Source organism: Phaenicophaeus curvirostris, chromosome 2 (genome assembly GCF_032191515.1).
Source record: "Phaenicophaeus curvirostris isolate KB17595 chromosome 2, BPBGC_Pcur_1.0, whole genome shotgun sequence".
In the NCBI taxonomy this organism is placed as follows: Eukaryota; Metazoa; Chordata; class Aves; order Cuculiformes; family Cuculidae; genus Phaenicophaeus; species Phaenicophaeus curvirostris.
In genome coordinates, this window is record NC_091393.1 from 4,260,001 (window position 1) to 4,268,683 (window position 8,683).

Genomic DNA, 8,683 nt, shown 5'->3' on the forward strand with positions numbered 1-8,683 from the left:
GAGAGGAGAGGAGAGGAGAGGAGAGGAGAGGAGAGGAGAGGAGAGCGGGGCAGGGCTGCCTGCAGCCTGCTCCTCGGGCCAGAGGCAGAGCTCCAGCATCCGTAGGTGTCACGCGTGCATCCACAGGCGCCTCCGAGGCACGAAGGATGCGGGTTTTTCCAGTGTGTCCGTACATACGCGCTCGGGTGTGCTTGTCTATGTGGACATACGGATTTATTAACAAGTCTGTGTGCTGAAGGCACTGCGTTCCTTATTTTTTTTTTATTCCCTCGCCATGGATTTCGCGACAGGAGCGCAAGAAGTGCCCTGCCCCTCTCTCCCGGCCGCCCCTGAGAGCCAGGGCAGTGACTTACAGAAAATCACACCGCACATACAGAGCCAGAGGTCACCGAACACCCGCCGGACCAGGGCGCTAGGACGCGTTTAGAATCTTAGAATCGCTAGGTTGGAAAGGACCCACTGGATCATCGAGTCCAACCATTCCCATCAAACACTAACCATGCCCCTCAGCGCCTCGTCCAACCCGTCCTTTAAACACCTCCAGAGAAGGTGACTCAACCACCTCCCTGGGCAGCCTCTGCCAGTGCCCAACGACCCTTTCCGTGAAATATTTTTTCCTGATGTGTTTGCCACGGTTCCTCTGCAGCGGGATCCGAGCTGCTGCTGCGCTCCGGGAGCAGCGGGGTGAAGAAGCAGGGGGTGTTTTTGTCCCTAGCTCCCCCACGCCCTCCCCAGCACCTAAAATATCTCTACGAATCCAGTTCATGGAGCTGTATTCTGACCCGAGCTCCCCGGAGTCAGGTTGTGTAAAGACAGTGCTTGAGCCACTGAAACCACGCGGTCCCTGCGCCCCTCGGCAGGCAAGCTAGCATCGGCTTTTTATTTCAGCCTGGGCTCTAATTGTTTTGTTTTTTTAAATACAGTGGTAGCTGCCTTCCCTGAACGTTTCCTCAGACTGCCCTCCCCGTCCTGACAGCTCGGGAGATCCGAGCCCGACCCTGATTCTCTGCCAGGAACGAGATTGTGCGGCGATAGAGCAGCCGAAGCTCGCAGGCAGAACGCGCATCCCGCAAAGCTTCCCATCTCCTCCCCTCCGAGGACCCCGTGCCCTCCTCAGCTCGGCTGAAGCCGAAAAAAAATTCATTTAGGCACCGCGTAAACGTGTTGGCGTTTTCTTCGAGGACTCCCGGGGGAACTCGTCTCAAAATCAGCCCGCGGCCACCCCCGTGTTGGGATCTGGGAGGTGAAAACGATGGGGATTTCGCCTGCTAGGCTCCCACTTGATCTGAGAGGCAGGAAAATAAATCATTGGCACAGAAGGGAGAGATATGAAGGGATAAAAAAAGCTGCTGGAAGGAAGATCTCTCTGTGCAGCGGCACCAGAGAACAGGACAGAGCTGGCTGGCTGGTCACGATGTAAATGGAGAAGGAGATGGGTTTTGCCAGCAAAGAGAAAGGGCTGTGAGAGAGCTGCCTCTCTAATGAGCGCCTATAATGCTCTAAAGGGTCTCAGCATTTTATGCTTTTCAGGATACGACTAACAGCAAGGAAAAAATAGAAGTTTAGCAAAAACGCAGCCATCAGAAACTGTTCGTTCCACACTGGTAAACATCCCCTCGTGGTGAAATTGTTGGTGGGGGCGGAAAGCAGGGCAAGAGAAAGCATCTTCTTCTAGTATGTGCAGCTCTCTAATTAATGAATTTGACAAACTGAAAGGTCTTCCTCTGGTTACTGTGACTTGACTTGTTTTTTCTTCTCCCTTTCTCTCTCTCTCTTTCTTTCCCCTGTGTAAAGATATACGAAACAAGAAAGTATCTAGTTTAGATAAGAAGAATAACGGAGATTAAACCCACGTTATGTAGGATTTATCTTAGAGTACTTTACGAACTACATCCCTTTTCCTTCTCTCCATGTCGGCATTGCATATTCTGGTATTGAAACATGCATCATTTTTGACAGCTTCGGACTTACGAAACCAAAGAAACTTGTAGGTGTCATCTGTCAGAAATAATTTTTCGTTACAGCCTGTAGGTTTAATGTTGTTCTTTCTATTCATTGTTCATGCTATTAAAATAAGATCTAAATAAAATTATTCAGTATTTTCCCCCATCGCCTGTGGACCGCTGCCTTCAGCTTCCTCAGCGTCATCATCTTTCAGCCTAAATATTCAAATACGCGTTTAGAAGAAGAAGACAGATTAACCTCACGGTTTCTGTCTCACTCGATGTCTCTTACACGGAAAAATAAGGACACACTTTGGGCACTCAATTACAGAAAGGTTAGCTCTTCCAAAACTAGGAGAAAAGAAAAAAAATCCTGTTTACCTTTTAATACTTCCATCATGGCTTGTTATCTTTTTAATAAGCTGATTTTCTTAAATTACTTATGGAACGAATCCTTCTTAAAACCGGGTTTGAACTTAGCTGCGCTCAAAATATCAAACTACCTCCTGCTTTAGAGTCACCGGTTTCAAAGCGAAATTCTGATGCTCATCGTAGAGGTTTTCGTGCCTGAAAAAGGTGACTTTGCCACCGTTGCGTTTAAACCCGTGTGTCGAGGTATTTGAAGAAAAAATGGAGTGCGCGCATCCAGCTAAGGCTGAGAAGAGGTTTCCAACAGAACAGTCCTCGGGGCTTTAGGACTCAGCCCCGGGTAGAGAAACTGCTCTGGGATGCCGAACTAGACTTTTAATTTATTATTGTATTTTTAATCATTATTTTCTTTTATTGTTAATTAAAAAAAATAAAAAATGACCCCGGGGATGACTTCCCAGGAGGGAAATCTCTCTGGATTTTACTCGCGGCACACCTGAGCTGTCACCCTGCCCCGTTGTGCCCGTGGTCCCCGCTCTCCGTGTCCCTCAACTCCTATAAATCTCAGGCTCCCCTCGGGGTGGGACGGTGCTTTGGGAAGCGGGGGGAGCTGCAGCATCCTCATCCCTCTGTCCCGCCGGGCCAGCTCCAGGGGAGGGTCGTGGGTTGGTGGCTGAAACCTGGGATGAGAAAACTCCTCAAACTCCCTTTGGGAGCCGCAAAAGTGGGTGGAAAAAGGTGTGCGCACACACGTGCCTGTGTGTGCACGTCCAGGAAACTTGTCTGAGGGAATAAAGACACAGAAATATGTAACGTGGCAGTTATATATTTTTTCTCCTCGTTTAAGTAGCTTTTTTTTTTCACTTCTGTAGCTTCAGAAATCCACTTTGAGCTCCTGGTTTGGAGAGAAACCGTTCGCTAGCGCAGAGAGAGCGGGGCGGCAAAGCTTCTCCTCGGAAAAGCGTCTCTCAAGCGTGACCCGACGGGGATGCGACTAATTAACTCGGTTCTGTGTTTTCCGCTCATTTCTCCCCGGTAACGCCAGGGCCCTGCCGGGAAGGAGGCTCTCCTGGGGCCAGGATCCGCCGTGCCCGCCTGCCGCCCTGCTTCAAGGTTACCTTCGGTACCTTCGCGAAGTCGTGCAGAAAAAAAAAAAACGACTCCCGAGGTCCCACGGGAACGAGTCATGCGAGAAAACGCGTGTTTCTCATTTTGTTCGAGTCAATAAAAGCGACAGAACCGGTTTGCGAAGGAGGGAGGCGCCGGGGGGGGCTGCGGGGCTGAGCCCCGGGAGATGCTCTCGGGGAGGGAAACGCAGGGTTTTGAGCGAAAACGCGGAGAAATAGCGAGAAAGGAAGGAAAAGTCCTGGGGAGGTGGGGAAAGCAAAGCCCTTCGGGGCAATCTCACATTGTCCAGAAGGTGCTGAGGGTGAGGAAGGGTCCCCCCGAGGCACCCCAGGGTGCGGGGCAGGTAGAGGGGGTTCCTGCCCTGGGCTGGGTGGCAGCCTCCTGGCTTCTCGGGACAATTTCATCGCCCGCGACGGCTCAAGGTTTGATTAACAGAACGTTTGTCAAGAGGCAAGAGAGAGGTAAACTGTCCCTGAGAGGTGCAGGTCACCTCAGAGACCTTCCCTCTTCTCCTCGTGTCCCCGCGGAGGTTCCTGGCAGAGCCACCCTCCCCCTGCACCTGGGACACAGGGAAAGGAAAAACCGAGATCCTGCTCAGCGCTGGGATGTTTATTTATTTTTTTGGCCTGGGGAATGGAGTGAGGGTGAAGAGAAGGGGGGACAAAACGCAAAATATCCTTTCAGGGGGGCTGCAGTTGACCCTGGGAGCTTGGTCTTCCCAGGAAGGAAAGTCCTCCTTGGATGGAACGCTTGTCCCCCGTGAGTGAAGGGCCACCCAGTGTCCGGACTGCAGGTGGATCTTCGTGGCTCTTGGGACAGTTTAATCCCCTTCTTAGCCTGGACTGGGTGTGTTGCTTGGGATCTGGCCCCCCACGCCAGGGCTGGGGCCATCCCTGCATGGAAACCCTGAGCCAACACGGCAGAGGACGCATTTCCAGCTGACCAGAGCATAAAAAAAAAAAGAAAATCAGACCAATGTAACACTGATTTGATACTCCATTCTGCATATGTTCCCGCTCTGTATGCTTTACTGAGAGGAGGTGGGGTTAAATGCCAGAATGCCTGTGACCCAGAAAGGGAAACCCTTTGAAACAGCAGGCTACTGTTTGGAAATGCTGGCCATTTTTAAAAATTATTTTAAGCTCAGGTTGGTAGGAGGTGGCTGAGAGCATCTTTCTGAACCAGCTACCCTAGCCAAGGAGTTCTCACAACAGAGCTGACAGTTTTAATGACACCTCTATCTCTAATCATTTACCTTCGTATTGTAAACTGAACTGTCATTATTCTGAAGTCTCCCCCATCTAACAAAATTATACTGAATGTCTTCTTTGAAAAATATTAAATGGTTGCCTTTGCAAAAGTGTTTCTTTGTGTGCGTGTCTTGGGGAGTGATGAGGGTGCTTCAAATAAAAAAAAAATCTCCAGTATAATTCTTTGTCCCTGAAATTGTCAATTAAGAACAACAGGATCCTTATGTTCAGATATGTGCTACTTAGTGCTGAGTTTTTATTTCACAAGTATAAACATTATTGATGGATAAACATCATTTGTGGAATTCCTACTGGTTTGACATGGGGTCACATCCAGAGTCACCGCTCTTCCAATCCACCTCCTTCAGTGCAGAATATAGCCTAAAAGACCACCATTATTGGGAAAAATATCAGACAACTGTCACATTACCTAACTTAGTGAAATCATAACAAAGGCTTCCATTAGAAGTGACATAACATAAGCTCGAAGGGGTTTTCAATTCCACTTACACTTCTTTTTCCCCGTTCCTTTCCTGAAATGTCTCACATTCTTGGCATGTTTTGTGGAAGCTTGATTAAAGTCAGAAAATCTGGGTTTGTACCACTCATTCATTTCCTGAGGGGATATTAAACAGAAGAGGGCAAACAGGAATGCTTATTGTCAGATCTGTGAGAGGATACGTACTGTTTTCAGCTATTAGATGAATATGTAAACATGTAAAAAACCCGAGAGTATTAGTAGAGACTATTTTTTTTGTGTGTGCAACTAAAGCAAAGGGCTAAAGGAAATACTGTATTTGGAATTGCAGAGGAGGAACTATGAACAAAAAACTGACGTGCATCATCCTTCAATCATTTTAAATGCTATTTATAACGTGTGGATTAGAAGAAGCATTTATTTTGTAAAACAGCAACAACAACAACAAAACCCCAAACAAAAAAAAACAAACAAAAAACCCCAAAACCCCCAACTATCCAACTATGCTGCTTATATTTATATCTAGTGATGGACTACTATGTATATTCAGTATGTTTGTGACGGATTTTATTAGGGGGGCAGAGCGGGAAGAGATCAGCAAGACCTGACAGATAATTTTATCTCACAAATATGACAAAGTATAATTTTACCTGCAGGTTCTTGGCTACAATTTTTTCATCCTCTATCTGGATGTCCCTCAGAGCAGCAGCCAGGTCCGAGGCTGAATAGGAGACATCGGCACACACAGTGGCACTGAACATCTGTTTCATGAAATCTTTGTTTGCCTGTTTTGACAAAAACACACAGAGAGGATGGTAAATAAAGCTATCCCCCACACAGCTCCTAGAAAAGAAAGCATGCAAAGCAATGTCAAGGGGAAAAAGCTCTGTCCTGTCTGTTCTCCGCTATGCCCCTGCCTGGGAAAGCATCTCCCAGCTGGCCCTCCAGCGAGGTGGAGCCGCAGTGGCATCCACATCCTCCAAGAAACACGAGAAATCGCACACGGCCATCAATCCTCCCTATGTCATGTAACGCAGTCCCAAGGCTCCACACCAGCTGCAGGACTCCCTGGCCTGGCAACAGGCATTGTCAGCATCTCTCTCCAGTCGAGAGAAGCCCTTGCCCCTTTGTGCAGGGGTTGCTGCAGGGCTGGGCTGGGTCCTCGAAGCACTGGGAACCTCCTGGGTGCCACTCGGCAGGGAACCTCTCCAGCATGGCAGGATGTCCCTTTGTAGAACACCAGGAGAGCTTATTCCTCCACACCAGTCCTCTGAGACTGGTGTGGTCTGCTGCTGCATGGTTTAGCAATTGATAGGAATGGTTGGACTCAATGATCCGGTGGGTCTTTTCCAACCTGGTGATTCTATGACTCTATGAAACGGAGTCACGCTATATGAAGCTTGCCCTTCCAAGAAAGACAGTCTGGGAATGGGGCTGTCAAGACCCTATGGTGCCAGGCGCTCCTGTCCCCGCAGCGTTTGACGACCCCTGCAGTGCCAGGCGCAGGGCAAGCAGAGGTGTCCCCCATGCCCAGAGTGCAATGGTGTTCATCGGAGCTATGGAAGTCTCCTGCCCAGTCTCTACCAGTTATTTCCTGCCGCATCGCAACATGTAGAAACACAAACTGCCAATGTGAGGCAACAAAACACAGGTGCGAAAGCAGAGCAAGAAAAAGGCAAGGGGGTAGGTGGAGAAGGTTGATGAAACAAAGAGATGCCTGTTTGGTGTGACAAGTAGCAGCATGAGGTTTGTTGCTATTCTGGTTGCTCTTATGTGTTCTGTGAGGTAGTGAGAGGCTTCTGTGTTGTACAGCAGCTTCTCTCTCTGCTGGCTTCTGGGTGCTGTGCTAAGTGGGATATGATGCAGTTGTGAGTGGCTGTGATCCAAAGGCACACGCTGACAATCTGGTTCCCCTCTTTGTAGCTGTGACATTGAAATAATGGAAGAAGGACTTTCTCCTTTGATTTTTCACATGCTTAGCAAGTTCTGCAAGGTCTGGATGGCTTTTTGGACAAAGGTGTCAGGTCAGAGAATCTTCATAGAAATCCCACAGAACTCAGCCTGTAGTCTCCACCATGTGTCCTCGTACTGAGAAGTAAAAGAAACACAGCCAGGGTATGCAAGGTCTTTCTTCCCTGCCCCACCCCTCACCTTCATATTCCTATTTATGAACAGGGTCTCAAACCCAGACTATCTCTGACACGTCAAGAATAGTGTCTCATTCTGCCAGCAAAGCCATTTAGGAGCACCCCACTGTCTCCATCTTAATCCATGCTTCTTCCTTCTTTGCTTCATAGCCCCTCACAGGTCTCCAGCATTGTAGCTAAACCATCAGCAACAGATCAATACAGAATCCTGTGGGACTGGGTCTCAAAAGTCATTCAGTTGTACCTGGTCAGTCTAAGGACAACCATTAGGTGCCTCTCACTGCTCCTGCCACACAGAACTTCTTCGTTTACTGCTTCCAGTCCCCAGTCCACACTGGTTTCAAGACATAAGCCCAAACAAAGCACTCCTTGTATTCTACACAGACAGGGACATTCACAGACCATCTCTGTCATGATGAAATCAAGATAGCATTCAGGTTCCTCTAAACAAATGTGTATACGTATATGTATATGTATATGTATATGTATATGTATATGTATATGTATATGTATATGTATATGTATACACACCTGCATACCTCTAGGCTCACCTTCGCCTAACAATATCTAGATGAATACCCAAAAGATATCCAGAACTACATCAGTTATGTTCACCATTATGTGCTCATTGAATATGTGTAAAGTTCTTACGTTAAGTTTTGCTGAATGGAGCCGTTTCCTTGCTGACTGGAGATGATGGTGTTGGCTGCCTTGCAGAATATTTTCTTCTGGCTCCGAAAAGTGTCTCTACTTTCAGGCTTATGAAGCTGAGGGAAACGTTTGAAGTGGTGGACAGAGATGGAGAGAGTTTTCTCACTGCGAGGAGATCCTCCAGGGAGGAAGCAGGCTGCTCTTGTTCTGCGCAGATGGACAGGGCATACTTCAGTTTCAGACCAAATACATTTTATCAGACCTTGCAAAAAGTAGTCCTCATGTGCTGACTGGTCTTGCCAACCATTAGTACCAAACACAACTTTCCAAAAAGGGTGAAACAGGGATTACTTCCTTGGAGAGGATCCACCCTATGGGAATGCTTCTTGCTGCCACCGTGATTGCTGACAGAAACTCTGCTGGCATTTGTGGGTGCAGGGATTGGTCTGAACTCCAGCCTAGGTTCATGGTGGAATGGGGAAGCCATGAAGTCTGCAGCTTTCCCATAGCTGCCACCACCTGCTTTCTTTCTGCCTGTCTTGCGTCCTCTTCCTGCTAACATTCAGCTCTGACAATTGTGCTCGCAGGAGGGACGAGCACACAGACTCATTCCAGATATAAGATCATGTCTATAGAGACATGTTGGAGTGACAGGGCCTGATCGACAGGCCTAAAATGTTATGGGAGACCCACAGATGATTTGTATTGCACTGCTAT